The sequence below is a fragment of the Balaenoptera physalus genome (genome assembly GCF_965194825.1).
Source record: "Balaenoptera physalus genome assembly, chromosome: 1".
In the NCBI taxonomy this organism is placed as follows: Eukaryota; Metazoa; Chordata; class Mammalia; order Artiodactyla; family Balaenopteridae; genus Balaenoptera; species Balaenoptera physalus.
This window is the reverse complement of record NC_138882.1, coordinates 59,396,907-59,414,241: the sequence shown is the minus strand read 5'-3', so window position 1 is coordinate 59,414,241 and position 17,335 is coordinate 59,396,907. Positions and strand designations below refer to the sequence as shown.

At 38.7% G+C, this 17,335-nt stretch overlaps 1 pseudogene across 1 annotated transcript in view; it reads left to right on the top strand.

Moving 5' to 3' along the window:
• Positions 1-17,335, top strand: part of LOC309649456 (large ribosomal subunit protein eL32-like) — a 216,587-nt pseudogene that overhangs the window by 48,198 nt on the left and 151,054 nt on the right. The gene's annotated exons all lie outside the window — the stretch shown is intronic.

The window sequence follows — 17,335 nt, the reverse complement described above, 5'->3', positions numbered from 1 at the left end:
CAGGTTGTGTCTTACTGCAGGATTTGTTGTGCTATGGTGAGACTATAACAGGACAGAACACCTTCACAAGGTCAAGGTTAACCTCTAGTGGAAAAGTTTGGCAACAAAGGAGCATTTAAAGAAGTTTATACCTGTAAAGTGCTTGAAACAGTGCCAAAGAGTAAGTGCTCAGTAGATGTGAGCTAGTGTCATCATTTTTAATACCTGGGGACAATATTGATGGTCAGATCAGGAAGTGGTTTTATAATTAATAAGTCATAAACAGTCATAAAATGCAGAAAGAGACAGAAGGAATGGTGGTGCAGAGGCAAAAAGTTAAGATTGAGAGAGAATGGAGAAAGCCCACTCATTCATTCAACAGTCATTTAGTAAATGAGTGCTATGTGCCAGTCTTGAAAGGCTGAGGAGTTTGGTAAGGGAGGCAGGTCTTTATAGTACAATGCGATAACTGCAATGAGAGAGTGATGCCCAGTGCAGCATGGAAGCTCAGACAAAGGCAACCAAAGCCAGTTAAGGGGGTCAAACAGGGATCAAGGAAATGGCCTAGAGTGACACCACAGCTGCCTCTTACTGGGGCAGTGAGAGCTGCCCAGGCTAAGGGCTGGGAAGATGGCCCATTCCAGGTAAAAGAGGAACACTAAGCAGACACAGACTTAAAGCAGCAAAGTGTGTGCAGGGGAGGTGGGAACAATTCCGTTCCCCTCTGCCTTGGGAAACCAGCCAATTACTGAGCAATATGTAGTTACTAGAACTATATACACCTAACCATGGTCCCCTACAGAAGGAAGACCAAAGAGAAGACTTCTCCCATCTTTAGCCAACCTGAGCAAGAGGGTGGACACCACAAGATGAGAGATTTGGTGACGGAAAAAGGAGTTTTGTCTGCTTCATATACTGACAATTGAAGATGTTGTTACATAGTGTATCTTAACTAACTGTATTAATATCACTTGCAACCAAAAGAGATCTAACCAGTGCATGGATCTTCCACATTAACCCTCATAACCATCCTTACACAGATTTTATTATCCCATCTTACAGATGAGGAAACTATTTCTTAAAGAGATTAAATTATATTTCTCAAGATCACAGCCAGTAACAAAGAATAGGAACTGAACTTCAATAGTATGCATAATTTTATTTCCCCTTTCTTTCCACCTCTTTAATTGAAACACAGCCTTCAAGGCCCTGTTTGAATCCTACCTCTCTGCAAAACCTTCTCTGACCTCCATCACAGCACACTGCACAGCCTTTCACGTGCCAAGTACTCATTAACAGTTTGATGATTGAAGATGATAATCAATGGCTGGATGATTGTTTAGCAATGGTTGATCTGTGTGGGTGCCTCGTAACCACAGGGAAAAGAGCAACCACAGTGGCCTGGACTCAGGAGAGAAGTCTCATAGGAATGGCTAGGCTTTGACCCAGGTCTTGAAGAATGTGGACGCTATGAATTAGCAAAAGCACATGGGATAGGAAGGGGAGTATCCCACACATGATGGAGAAGAAATAATTTGTACAAAGGCACAGAATCAAAGTAAAAAAAATTACGTCCACCTTTCAGGGCTCTGGCTTTAACATTATATTTTGCCAAATTTTTGATAATTAGAGGGGAATAGACAATTCTGATTGAAGCAACTTTGCACTTGCTCCTTTATGCTATACATATTTTGGGTGCCTTCTATGGGCGAGGTTCTGTGGGAGGTACCAAGATGAATTAGTCACAGACCTGCCCTCACAGATAATGTGTCTGTTGGGAGAGGAAGACTTACTCATAAATATCTGCAATAAAATGTAAAAGTGGAAACAACGATAAACAAGGTATGGATGGCTCTAGTTCATTAGAAGAAACTGTCACTTCCAGGTGGAGATCTTTCTGATGGCTTCCTAGAAACAATGGTGTTGCTGCTCGCTTTGCAAGGAGGATAGGATTTGCAAAGATGAAGATGGGTTCTAGGCCATTCCAGGAGGCAGAGGAAACCACATACAAAGAGACATAAAGGTAGGAAAGTTCAAGGCCCAGCAAAGAAGACTGAGGAGTTTGGTTTTACTGCAACATTGGAGACATAGAGCAAAGAGTGAGAAATTAAGTTGCAACACAGGTGAAGCCATGTCATAGAGTGAAAAGAACATGAAACTTCGGAGTCCTAAGATAAAATTCCCATTCTGCCATCTCCTGCTTATGTGATCTTGGGAAAATTATTTAAATCTCCTGAACCTCAGTTGCCTCATCTGTAAAATGGGCCCAGACAGGTGGGTCCTCGGGTGTGCAATAATGTGATATCCCTTCTATCTAATATTCTTTAAATATTGATTCAACTTTTTTCAAAGGAGAGGCTGAGCACTGAGTCAGGTAGAGACCCCTGCCTTTCCTCTACTGTCCCAAGCAATTTCAATGTTCCAGCCAGCCAAACAACACCCTGTAGTTAATAAGAGTCTTCTCTCTTTGAACTGTGTTCAGACCCTTCAACAGGAGTTCCTGGTGAATTTGATATCCCTTATAGGCAACTTTGAACTTCTGCCCTTCTGGCCGGCCCCTTGGATCAACTCTGATCAAAGAATGGTTATGAGGATTAATGAGATTACACAACTAGAGTGCTCTGTAAGAATAGCTATTGTTACCACTGAGGGATAAACTGAAGGAGGAGAAACTGAAGTCATGGGGACTGGTTAGGCGGTAATTTAGGATGACTATTACATAATCCAAGAGAAGAATCTGAAGGCCTGAAATAAGAGAACGGTGGTGGGCATAGGGAAGAAAGGATAAATTTTAAAACTCTCATGGAAATGGAATCCCTAGGACTTAGCAAGTAATTGATGTGTGAGATGAAGTAAAGGAAGAGATTGAAATCTGGGCTCTACGAGGACGTTAGGGTCATTAATACAACTAGTGAAGAGGAAAAAGAAGCAGATTTGGAAGAGAAGTCATTGCATCTGTTTGGGACACGCTCAGTTAGGGGCCAGTAATAGTGCAATCAGGGAAAAAACGTGAGAGACAGAAATCTTTGTAGATTCTCTCCTTTACCAAACTCTACTCGGGCTCCCCAGAACTCTCTTCTCAACTAGGTCCTGATTTTTAAGCTTCCATGTCCATCTCTGCATTGTAGCAAGAATTCTTCTAAGTCAGGTTAGCCAGAATTCCCCATGCTCCATATGTGATCACCCTCAATACCTAATCAGGTTCTTCATCCTCCACCATCGCCCAGGTGATGTCTGATCACCCTGTTCTGCCTTTGGCAAGAATCCTGTTAGGTCAGTTTAGCCAGGACCCCCCTTACCCTTGATGTTTCCTCTTAGTAATTTTCCATCCACTGACCCCCAACCCTGCTCCTCCCTACTTGTCCTTCTATTTGGAAATAAGCCCAGTTTATAGTGAGATCTCTTTTATCCTGCTGCAATAGTTTTTCTAAATAAAACCTACTTTTACCATTTTATGTCCAGCTCTGGTTTTTCTTGACAGTAGTTAAGAATTCAGCTTGTTCAAGGGGAGAAATGAGAGACGGTAGAGGGTTAACACACATACAGTCTTCTGTGTGTCCAAACCAGCAGCAGGGAGGCTGAGCCAGAGCACTGTGACTAAATCATGGACTGTTCCTACATTCTACACACTTATGGTCTCTTTTCTGTTAAAATCATTCTTTGTAAATCTCCTGATGAATTTTCTACTCTTTCTGACTCTCAGTTATACGAGTGTGATAGGCAGAATAACGGCTCCCAAAAGATGTCCATGTCCTAATCTTTGGAACCTGTGAATATACTACCTTATGGGACAAAAGGGACTTTGCAACCCCGATTAAGTTGAAATTTTTTACAATGGGGGCTTATTCTGGACTATTCCAGGGCCCAATGTAATCCCAAGGGCTCTTATAAAAGGGATACAAGAGAGTCAGAGAGAGAGAGAGGTTGGAGGATGCTACTAGCCAGCTAGCTTTGAAGATGGAGAAAGGGGCATGAGCTAATGAATGCAGATAGCCTCTAGAAGCTGGAAAAGGCAAGGGAACAGATTCTGTCCTAGACACTCCAGAAGAAATACAGCACAGTTGACACCTTGATTTTAGGCTAGTGAAACCCAGTTCAGACTTCTGGCCTTTGGAATTATAAGATAATAAATCTGTATTGTTTTAAGCCACTTCTTCAGCAGTAATTTGTCATAGTAGCAATTGGAAACTAATATAATAGGTGTGGTGAATGGCCTAGGCTATTCAATTGATTAGCCCTTGAGGAATGAAAGGTTGTGGACACATAACATTTAGGAACTGATGGTTGGTCTACTGTGGTTCTCAATGAGTGATTTGGCCCAGCCTCCCTAGGGGACATTGGAAAAGTCTGGAGATATATTTGATGGTCCCAACCACAGGGTGGATGTTACTGTCATCTAGTGAGTAGAGGCCAGGATACTACTCAACATCCTGTAATGCACAGGAGAGCCCCCCACAACTAAGAATTATCCAGTCCAAAATTTCAATAGTGTCAAGATTAAGAAACCCTGTCTTACAGGCCTCAACTAAGTTCAGAAACCACAGTGACATTATAAAGAATGCTGTGTGAAAAAGTTAAAGATAAAGAGAGGATTCTAAAGGCAGCAAGAGAAAAACAAAGAGTTAGTTACAAGGGAACCCCCAGAAGGCTATCAGCTGATTTCTCTACAGAAACGTTGCATGCCAGGAGAGAGTGACAAGATATATTCAAAATTCTAAAAGGGAAAAATATGTAGCCTAGAATACTCTACCCAGAAAGATTATCGTTTAGAATATAAGGAGAGAGAAATAATTTCTCAGACAAGCAAAATATAGCAATACTAAACCTATCCTAAAAGAAATATTGAAAGTTCTTTGCTAAACAGAAAAAAAGCAAGAATCTATAGGAAAGAGGAAATCACAGTTGGAAAGCAAATCATTTAAACAAGCCAGTACAAGATTTTTTTAAAGATCAAGACATTTTCGTGACAGCAATAACCACAAAGAACAGCAACAGGATAAACATGAAGATGTAAATCAGGACATCAAAATCATAAAATGTGGGGGAGGAGAGTAGGAAATGTTGATTTTTTTTTTCATAATGTGTTTGGGCCTATTTGACTACCAGTCTAAAGCAAGTAGATATAGGAAGGGGTTAACATAATTCAAAAACAGGGTAACCACAAATCAAAAATGTACAACAGCTTCACAAAAACCAAAAAGGAAGAGAACACAAGTATAATACAAAAGAAAATCATCAAACCACAAAAGGAAAAACAAAAAGAAAAAGAAAGGAACAAGAAGAAATACAAAATCAACAGGAAAACAAGATTTAAAATGGCAATAAATACATATCTATCAATAATTACCTTATATGTCAATGGAGTAAATGTTCCAATCAAAAGACATTGAATGGCAGATTTGATTAAAAAAATAAGAGGCTACAATATGCTGCCTCCAAGAGACCCTCTTTAGGGCAAAGACCCTCTTTAGGGCAAACATAGACTGAAAGCGAGGGGATAGAAAAAGACATTTCATGCAAAGAGAAATGACAAGAAAGCGGTTGTAGCAATACTTATATAAGACAAAATAGACTTTAAAATAAAGGCCATAAAGAAAGATAAAGAAGGACACTGTATAATGATAAAAGGATCAATACAAGAAGAGGATATTACACTCGTCAACATATATGTACCCAATATAAGAGCACCCAAATACATAAAACAACTACTAATAGACATAAAGGGAGAAATTGATGGGAAACCAACAATAGTAGGAGACTTTAACACCCCACCCACATCAATGGCAGATCTTCCAGACAGAAAATCAATAAGGCAACAGAGATCCTAAAATAACACAATATAACAGTTAGATTTAATTGATATTTTCAGGACATTACATCCAAAAATACCAGAATACACATTCCTTTCAAGTGCACGTGGAATATTCTCTAGGATTCTCTAGGATTGACCACATACTAGGGCACAAAACAAGCCTCAACAAATTTAAGAGTATAGAAATTATTTCAAGCATCTCTTCTGACCACAATTGCATGAAACTAGAAATCAACCACAGAAAAAGAAAAGAGAAAAAATAAATCACATGGAGAGTAAACAACATGCTACTAAAAAACCAATGGGTCTAGAAGGAGGGGATATGGGGATATATGTATACATATAGCTGATTCACTTTGTTACACTGCAGACACTAACACAACATTGTAAAGCAATTATACTCCAATAAAGATGTTATAGAAAAAATTAAAATAAAAAAAAAAAAACCAATGGGTCAACGATGAAATCAAAGAGAAAATTTTAAAAATACCTTGAGACAAATGACAATGAAAACACAACCATACAAAATCTATGGGATGCAGCAAAAGCATTTCTTAGAGGGAAGTTCAAAGCGATACAGGCCTTCTTCAAGAAACAAGAAAAATCTCAAATAAACAATCTAACTTACCACCTAAAAGAATTAGAAAAAGAAGAACAAACAAAACCTAGATTCAACAAAAGGAAGGAAATATAAAGATCAGAGAGGAAATAAATAGAGATTTAAAAAACAGTAGAAAAAATCAATAAAGTCTAGAGCTGGTTCTTTGAAAGGGTAAACAAAATTGACAAACCTCTGGCCAGGCTCACCAAGAAGAAAACAGCGAGGGCCTAAATAAACAAAATAAGAAATGAAGGAGGAGAAATCACAACTGATACCACAGAAATACAAAAAACTACGAGAATACTATGAACAATTATATGCCAAAAAACTGGGCAACCTATGGACAATTATATGCCAAGAAATGGACATGTTTTGTTTCTAGAAACATACAGCCTACCAAAACTGAATCACAAAGATATAGATAATTTGAACAGACTGATCAATAGAAGTGAAACAGAATCTATCACAAAAAAAAAAAAACCTCCCTACAAAGAAAAGTCCAGGACCAGATGGCTTCACAGGAGAATTCTACCAAACCTACAAAGAAGAATTTATACCAATCCTTCTCAAACTTTTCCAAAACACTGAAGAGGAGGGAACACTCCGAAAAATATTCTATGAAGGCACCATCACCCTGATACCAAAACCAGACAAAGACACCACCAAAAAAGGAAAATTACAGGCCAATATCTTTGATGAATATAGATGCAAAAATTCTCAACAAAATATTAGTAAATCAAATCCAACAACACATAAAAAAGATCATGCACCATGACCAAGTAGGATTCATCTGAAGTTCACAAGGATGGTTCAATATACGCAAATCAATCAAGGTGATACACCACATCAACAAAAGAAAAGACAAAAACCACATGATCATCTCAATAGATGCAGAAAAAAACATTTGACAAAATTCAACATCCATTCATGATAAAAACTCTTACCAAAGTGGGTATAGAGGGAACATATCTCAACATAATAAAAGCTCTTTATGACAAACCCACAGCCAATATAATACTCAATAGTGAAAAGCTGAAAGCCTTCCCACTAAAATCTGGAACAAGACAAGGATGAGCACTCTCACCTCTTCTGTTCAACATAGTATTGGAAGTCCTATCCACAGCAATCAGACAAGAAAAAGAAATAAAAGATATCCACATTGGAAAGGAAGAGGTAAAACTGTCAATATATGCAGATGACATAATGCTATATATAGAAAACCCTAACGACTCCACACAAAAACTGCTAGAACTTTTAAACGAATTCAGCAAGGTAGCAGGATACAAGATTAACATACAGAAACCTGTTGCATTTCTTTACACTAACAATGAAATATCAGAACGGGAATGTAAAAAAACAATACCTTTTAAAATCACACCCCCAAAAATAAAATACTTAGAAATAAACCTAACCAAGGAGGTGAAAGACTTACATGCTAAGAACTATAAAACATTAATAAAGGAAATTGAAGATGATTCCAAGAAATGGAAAGCTATCCCATGCTCTTGGACTTGAAGAATTAATATTGTTAAGATGGCCATACTGCACAAAGCAATCTACAGATTTATTGTGATCCCTATCAAATTGCCCATGACATTTTTCACAGAGGTAGAACAAATAATTCTAAAATTTATGTGTAGCCATAAAAGACCCAGAATCACGAAAGCAATTCTGAAGAAAAAGAACAAAGTAGGAGGAGTAACCCTCCCAGACTTCAGACAATACTACAAAGCTACAGTAATCAAAATGGCATGGTATTGGCACAAAAACTGACATATGGATCAATGGAACAGAATAAACTCACATACCTACAGTCAATTAGTCTTCGACAAAGGAGGCAAGAATATACAATGGAAAAAAGACAGTCTCTTTAGCAAGTGGCATTGTGAAAGTTGGACAGCTGCATATAAATCAATGAAGTTAGAACACACCCTCACACAATACACAAAAATAAACTCAAAATGGCTTAAAGACTTAAACATAAGACATGACACCATAAAACTCCTAGAAGAGATCATAGGCAAAACATTCTGTGACATAAATCATACCAATGTTTTCTTAAGTCAGTCCCCCAAAGCAAGAGAAATAGAAACAAAAATGAACAAATGGGACCTAATCAAACTTAGAAATTTTTGCACAGCAAAGAAACCATAAACAAAACGAAAAGAAAACCTACAGAATGAAAGAATATATTTGCAAACGATGCAACAGTCAAGGGCTTAATTTCCAAAATACACAAACAGCTCATACAACTCAACAATTAAAAAACAACAACCCAGAAAAACAGGCAGAAGAAATTGAGTTATTTGTAGGGAGGTGGATGGACCTAGACACTGTCATACAGAGTGAAGTCAGAAAGAGAAAAACAAATACCGTTTGCTAACACATATATATGGAATCTAAAAAAAAAAAAAAAAAAATGGTACTGAAGAACCTAGGGGCAGGACAGGAATAAAGATGCAGACGTGGAGAATGGACTTGAGGACACGGTGGGGGGAAGGATAAGCTGGGACGAAGTGAGAGTGGAATGGACTTATATATACTACCAAATGTAAAATAGCTAGCTAGTGGGAAGCAGCTGCATAGCACAGGGAGATCAGCTCAGTGCTTTGTGTTCCCCTAGAGGTGTGGGATAGGGAGGGTGGGAGGGAGATGCAAGAGGGAGGGGATATGGGGATATATATATACATATAGCTGATTCACTTTGTTATACAGCAGAAACTAACCCAACATTGTAAAGCAACTATACTCCAATAAAGATGTTAAAAAAAAATACATGCACCCCTGTGTTCATAGCAGCACTATTCACAATAGCCAAGACATGGAAAGAACCTAAATGTCAGATGAATGGATAAAGAAGATGTGGTACATATACACAACAGAATACTACTCAGCCATTAAAAAAAAAAAGAACAAAATAATGCCATTTGCAGCAACATGGATGGACCTAGAGATTATCATACTAAGTGAAGTAAGTCAGAAAGAGAAAGACAAATACCATATGATATCACTTATGTAGAATCTAAAACATGACACAAATGAACTTATCTACAAAACACAAACAGACTCACAGACATAGAAAACAGACTTGTGATTGCCAAGGGGGAGGGGTTGGGGGGAAGAATGGAGTGGGAGGTTGGCACATCCTCCAATCCTCCACAGATGTCTGTGTTTTAGAACCACCATGACAGTAAATTGACCTCACCACTGCAAATGTAGGGCTACCTGTGTTAGCCAAGAATTTTCAGGGAGGTACTGGGCTGAAGCTGTCAGCTGCTGCTTTGTCAAATAAATCCCATAGTTAAATAGCTACTCTTCACAAGTCCACTCATGTGCTGCACTTTATTTTTAACCTTTAGCACAGTCCTCAAGATGATAGAGTGTGGAGTGTCTCGCCCACAGCTGTTGACTCACACCTAAGCTCACTCCACCTATCCTGCTCTCGGGCTAGAGAGCTACTGTACAGCAAGCATGCTGTAGAGCAGAGGTAACAATACTGCATGATATACTTAAAAACTTGTTAAGAGGGTAGATTTTATGTAAGTGTTCTTATCACAAAATAAATAAATAAACATATTACATAAATACATAAATAAGTAGGGTGGGAGGAAACTTTTGGGAGGAGACGGATATGTTAACAGAATATATCGTGGTGATGGTTTCACGGGTGTATAGTTATCTCCAAACTCATTAAGTTGTATACATTAAATGCAGTTGACCCTTGAAGAACACAGGTTTGAACTGCCTGGTTCCACTTACATACAGATCTTTTTTTCAATAATACATACTACAGTACTGCACGGTCAGTGGTTAGTTGAATCCACCAATGTAGAACTACAGATAAGGAGGAACCAAGGATACAGAGGGCCAACTATCTGTTTTTTGTTTTGTTTTATTTTTGAATTTTAGAATTTTATTTATTTTTTTATATATCAGGTTCTTATTAGTTACCCATTATATACATATTAGTGTATATATGTCAATCCCAATCTCCCAATTCATCACACCAACTATCTGTTATACTCGGATTTTCAGCTTCCTGGAGGATCAGGTTCCGAACCCCTGAGTTGTTCAAGAGTCAACTATATGTACAGTTTTTTGCCTATCAATCATACCTCAATAAAGAAGCGTTGCTGAGCTTGCTATTCAAAGAAATATGGGGTCAAAGAACACAGAAGGTTTCGGGGGAATCCAATACTCAGGCAGCACTGAGAAAGAACAGCCTGCCGATTAGAATGGTCTTTACTTACCCAGCCAGCTATCTACCTATCGGACACAAATATATTTCCTTTCATACTGAGGGTGCAGAATTCACAGCTGCTTTATTAGCACACTCCTGCTGGTCACCAATCTTTTTCCACATTTTTATGTTTAATGTAAATAACTTTTTTTAAAGTCTTCCACTTTTTCTGTGTCAAGAGCAGATGTTATGAAACTTTCTCAAAAACAAACATTTGATGGCCAAATGGGTTAGGGGAGAGAATGCCAGAGGAGACGCTTTTAGCAAAGAGAGGGGAAAGTATCATTGGGAAGAGGATAGAACAGGGGTTTCATTGCTTTCTTCATGTTGCTTGTTATAAGAATAATTATCTTGGCATTCACATTCCCCAACAGATTCTTTTGAAAAGTGTGTGCATAGTAAATAGGATTCCATTCTTATGGTGAAGAGACTAGGAAGGTGTTCACAGCAGGAACTAACTTCATACTCTGTATGAACAAATAATTGTAGTATAAAACATATGCAATCCCAACATTTATGTAATTTGTCACTTAGGTCAGATGTGACTCAAACTGTGTACTTAATCCTAAAAAAAAAAATTCTCAAGACAAGAAACTCTACCCCTAGTGCCCAAAGAGCCCACAAACCCCTACCTTCTCAGATTCTCAGAGCTCTGCTGGGGTGAGGATAATTGGCGGTTAAGCCTAGAACTATGCCGAAGTCTTCTGTAAAACGAAGAATCCGTTTATAATGTGAATACCAGCCTCCGAAGGGATATGTTTGAATTTTCACCTTTCATCTTAGTAAGACTTCTTAAAATGTTATTTAGCCAGTAATTATTTTTAGGTTTTCCCCGCGGCCATCCTCCAAAGAGCTAAAGAGCATGTTGTTTACATTGTTAAATGAATATTTCTTATGTACAGACTTAAAGTGAATGAATTACCATAGTTGTTTCAACTTTCTTTAGAGAATAGTTTTACATTCTGAATATCTTCCAATACAATATTTTTTTAAGAAAACGTTGGATTCCTTAAATAGCAATCTTCAAATTGGGTTTGAAATTCAGAAATACTGTGGTGCCTTCCAGGTTAAGGTTCTTAGAGGTCTTTACCTTCTTTCTCGAGTGAGATGCTGGGCGGCAGAGGGTGCTTTCACCATACTGGGGCAGTAATTGTTAGAAGCGCAACAGAAGAGGAGCCCTGCGCTGTGCCCTGGGCTTTGGACCCTGCTGGGGCCTCCTACCAGAACACAGACACACTGCTTTCTTGTGCCTTCATTGGCCCTCAGTGGCAAAGTACCAATTCATCTATCTTTCGTGAACCAACCTCAGCTGAGCTTTCTCCCCAGGAGGAAGGTTGGCTGCTAAAAAGACTCTTTTTGCTAGTACTTGCTTTCTGAATAAAGTCTTTCACAGTTGACAGATTGCTTTCAAATGCATTACCTTGCATGCTGTCCTCTACTGACAGTAGACCATGGTCTCAGTATGCATGACATAAAAGGAGCAGTCAGGAACATAACCCGATTTTGATGTTTGATGAAGTTTGGAGTTGAGTTTAGATCCTGGCCAAGCACTTACTTGCAGGTGACCTAAGGACATGACCTAGCCTTTGAGCACCTCTGACCCTCATAGTAGAATGGACTATATGAGAAATAAGTAAGGTAATGTATAAAAACACCCACCAAGGGCTGGTTGCTCAAAAAATGTTAGCTTCCTTGTATACAAGGGCCTCCTGGTGAGGACATACAACACCAAGAACTAAAAAAGCTGGGAAACTTTCCGTGGGAGGCAAATTTGAAAAGGGAAGCCAGGTAAAGGGTAAGGAATCTCTCCCCAGCCCCCTGTGGCTGGTGATTCAGGTCATGGAGACACATGAAAGGGAAGTAGAAAGAGCCTGGCCCCCTCTCTGTGCTGGCCATGGAGAGTCCTTCTTGGAGGAAGCGAATGTCAAGATGAATCATCACTATGTGCTCATTTCCTTGGCCAACTTATTCTTCTCCAGCTACACTTATGACCAAAGATGTCTCGTGAACATAAGGCTAGCATTAAACTCAGTATGGAGCCCTGGGATCAGCGGATGTATGTGATGAGAGCTGCAAAGAGAAATAAGCAGGGTATGGCAATGCCCTGAGAGAGCCTGCCAGAAGTGGGGGGAAGGAAGCCATGAGGATTGATAACTAATACCTAATAGCTATCACTTAACAAGGTGAAGGAAGACGAGGCCTCCACAATGAGCACTTGGTGCATAATCAATGTGAAATAAGACACATCCCTTTTCAGGAATATTCTGTAAAAAGGTGATAGGGGTTGTTCCCCAGGAAAGAACCCAATCCAGACCCAGAGACTAGTTCTCTCTGAAATGCCCCGCCGAGCCCAAGGCAGCTGGATCTTTATTAGAAAATTGCAGTTAGAACCAGAGTTTTATGGACTGAATTGTGTCCCCCCTGAAATTCATATGTTGAAGCCCTAACCCCCACTATGACTGTATTTGGAGATGGGGCCTCTAATGAGGTAATTAAGGTTAAAGGTGGTCACAAGGATGAGAACCTAATCCTATAGGACGGTGTCCTACAAGAAGAGGAAGAGATACCAGAGAGCTCTCTCTGCACACAAAGGACAGGCCACGTGAGGAGATAGTGAGAAGGTGGTCATCTGCAAACCAGGAAGAGAGGCTCACCAGAAACCAACTCTGCTGACACCTTGACCTCAGACTTCCAGCCTCCAGAACTCTGAGACAATAATATCTGTTGTTTTAGCTACCCAGTTTGCAGTGTTCAGTTATGGCAGCCCTAGAAAATTAATATACAAAAAAATTTTAATGACTTTACCTTTCCTTATATTTTCTTGCCTTATATCTAATTATGATATTACATGTGCATGGTAACTGTTATTATTATGATCTAGTTGCTTTTTAGTCCCTGTTAAGTCTCATAAATTACCTTGTGGCATTTTCTCTTCTCTTTGTACAAAAGATCACTTAGGAGACCTGGCAGAAAAATTGGTGAATAAGCAAACAATGGGTGTGCTGCAACATAATAGGATATTTTGAGGTAGCCAATTTGATCATTAACCTTTCACCTTTTTTATCACCAAGTGCTGAATCAGTAGAAGATGGCAGTGAGGCTCAGCATGGGAGTAGGAGTGAAAGATGGGGTGTGAGCAGAGACAGGGTGAGAGACCATGGATGTGCTGGGAGTGATGCGGGGGGCGTCTTCACACTACTTAGTAGTTTTCTAAAAGTTATCATTTAATATTTGGGAGATTTTAGGGTCATGAAATGGGGTAGATGTTAACATGTGCAGGCATTCAATGCCACAGGGACCAAATGGGAGATGACAGCAAAGACTCTCCTCTGCAGAAGCTAGCACCCATAATGCCATCTGAGTAACTGATACACAGTGTCCAAAGATAATGGCAAATATAGGCATGGATCACATGGGCTTTTATTTCAGGTGATCTAATCTGGCAGACAAAAGAAGGAAATCCAGAGAAATTCTGCTGACAGGTATGCTCTTGCCTGGGAGAGCATCCAATGCCCCTGCAGGAGAAGGTGAAACACTAAATAAACAGAACCCTCATCAACTGGCCTAGGGTTCCTCCCTAGGTTGAAGACTGGAATGCTGGGCATGAATAATACTGAGGTTTCACCTACAGGCTGGGCCAGCAAAACAGGACAGGGCACAGGGGGTGAGGGGGACAGCAAATGGAAGTTTGTGGGGACTGCTGAGACTCCAAGCTACATGAGTACTCATGGTCATCTCTGGCACTCTGACGCCACATGATAGGAAGCAAGGCTGAATCTTTTGGGTAATGACATCAAATGCCCCTATTCTGATGGATCCAGAAAGTGATAGGAGAGAGGGCTGTGCCTACTAGAGATATTCATTAAAAGATATAACCCAGGAAGCTGGAAATGGCCAAGGCAAAGCAAATAAGAAAGTTCTAGAACTCACTAAATAACTGAGTTATTTATCAATATATGCTGTGGACTGAATTGTGCCCTCTCAAAATCCATATGTTGAAGCCCTCACCCCCAGTGTGGCTGTATTTGGAGTAAAGAAGTAATTAAGGTCAAATGAGGTCATAGGGTACAGCCTTGATCCAATAAGATTGGTGTTCTTTTTAACAGAGACACCAGGGAGCTCACTCTCTCTCCCCAGCACAAGAGGACACAGCAAGAAGGCAGATATCTGCAAGCCAGGAAGAGAGTCCTCACCAGGAATGGACTCCACTGGCACCTTGATCTTGTGCTTGGCTGCTGGTAGGTGATCTCTAGGCCGCCGGAAGGCCCTGACTGATGAGAGTATCTTTGTTTTCCTGGGAGATACTCTAATGACGTGATTTATGATAGGGCCTTTGAGCCATGCTGTACCAGTTTTGACCTCTGGAGGAACTAGAGACCATTAGGCTGAGCTCCTGGGGGGGATGGAAACAAAGCCAGCCATGTGGACAATATGTGATCAAGCTCCACTAAAAACTCTGGATGCCAAAGCCTCAGGTGAGCTTCCCTGGTTGGCATTATTCTGTGAGTATTGAATAATAAGGTTGGCATTATTCTGTCACATATAGTGGCCAGGAGGCAACACCATCCATGACTCTGTGGGGGGAGGACAATGAGAAGCCCCATGTTTGGACCCCTCCAAGACTCTGCCCTATGTGTCTCTTCCTTCTGATGATTTTAGTCTATTTCCTTTGACTACAATAAAACTTTAATTATAAATATAGTGCTTTCCTGAGTTCTGTAGTCCTTCTAGTGAATTATCAAACCTGAGGGACAAGGACAAGCTCTTTAGGCTTTTTCTTTTATTAAGGATTTTAACTTTGTGTTGTTTTTTGTTATAAATAGTTATTTACTTATTAATTTAACTTGTGGTAGTTTTAAATTATTGTGTAATCAGCTCTATCAATCTTTCCCTTTATAGTTTTTGTTTACTTAAAAAGGCCTTTCTCACTAGAAAATGATATAGGCATTCATCTTTATTTTCTAGTTTTTTAAGTGTCATTTCTCTTTATTTAACTAATTCCATTTGGGATTTGTTTTGTTATATGCTACTAGGTAAAAATCTATTGTTATTTTTTTCGAAATAGTTTCTCAGTTGACCCAGCACTATCTATTGAATGATCATATTTTTCTACTTTGTTATCACATGCTAAATTCTCACACACACACTAGGGTTTATATGTGGTCACTCTATTCTGTTGGATCTACATGGCTGTCTTTTCTTCAACTACCCTGCCTTTAGTTTTCTTGGATTTACAACACATATTAATATCCCACTGCAGGCATCTTTCCTATTTATATTGTTCCTATTTAAAATCTTCTTGGCTTACTTTCCTATTTATTCTTTCCTAATAAATTTTTCTGTGCCCCAAGAAAATACTTTACTCAGAACATAAAAGAAAAATTTAAACCACTTTGTCAATTCCCATCAACCTCCCAAAATAAAATACTAATAGAGTTTTTCACTGGAATTGCATTAAACTTAAAAATTTGGGGAAAATTGATACATGTATTTATAAGGCTGACGCTTTCCATGCAGAAATATATGTCCCACAGTAAAAATAAATACATTAAAAAAATGTTTAAGTTGATATTCTTTATACAGGTCTAGCAGGTTTCTTGTTAACCTCAAGGAAATAAGAATTTTTATGGCTCTTAATGCACATTGTTATATTATCTCTAGAAAATTTTCACAAAATATAAGATTAAAAATGTCCCCTTGCCAGTCTGAGCAGGTAAAAAACGTATCTCACTATAGATTTAATGTGCACTTCTTTGACTTTTCGTGAGGTTGAATGATTCTGAATGTATTTATTGATTAGTTGTATTTCTTTCTTTGTGAACTTTTGCCTATTTTCTATATTAAGAAGAATAACACTTTGACTTACAAGGTAGAAGTATTTTTCCCACTACATTATTTGCCTCTTAATTTTATTACATTTTCTGATATATAGAATTTTAAAATTTTCCATCTATGCAAATCTATTCTTTATGGTTTCTTCATTTATATTTAGAAGTCCTCCAATTCAAAGATCATATATTTGTGTAAATTTTCTTCTAGTCATTTATATGTTCTTCTATTTGTTTAAATTTTAATTCCCATTTCTACATTGGATTCATATCAGTTTATGATATAAATGAAATAAAGATTGGGTTTCATTTTGAGTTTTAAGGGTTGGTTTGTTTGAGTCTGTATATTGAACCATGGTCATTTTCTTTTCAGAAGTTATTCTGTGTCAAAGTTATTTGGTTTACTTAGTAATTTTTAAGTACAGAATTTCTTGGCACACACTCTTCAGTGGAGTAATAAAATGTTCTCATTATGAAAGGAATTTAAGCAATTACATCTGAAGCCTTCTTACTAGTGTATCTAACAAGGTACCTTTTAGCTTAAAGAATGTGGAATATCATTCAACTGCCAGCTGCCATTCCACTGGGGCTTTTGTGAGTCCTCTGAAAGGCTGCAAAGAGTTAAAGAGGTTATTTTACCAGCACTGTCTATAAAAATGTGTTTCTACAATTCACTTGGAAGGCTCAATCCCCCAAGGGTATAAAGAATTAATTTACAGTCACAAGTTTGGCATTCTTAACAGAAAGCTGCTCAAACAACGGGAAACATAACCCTCTGAGAAATCAGATGTGTTTGGCAGACCTGATCCAAGATTTCCAGCAATGTACTATCTACACAGCAAAGCTAAGGAGCAGCAGAAACCTCTCCCGAAATC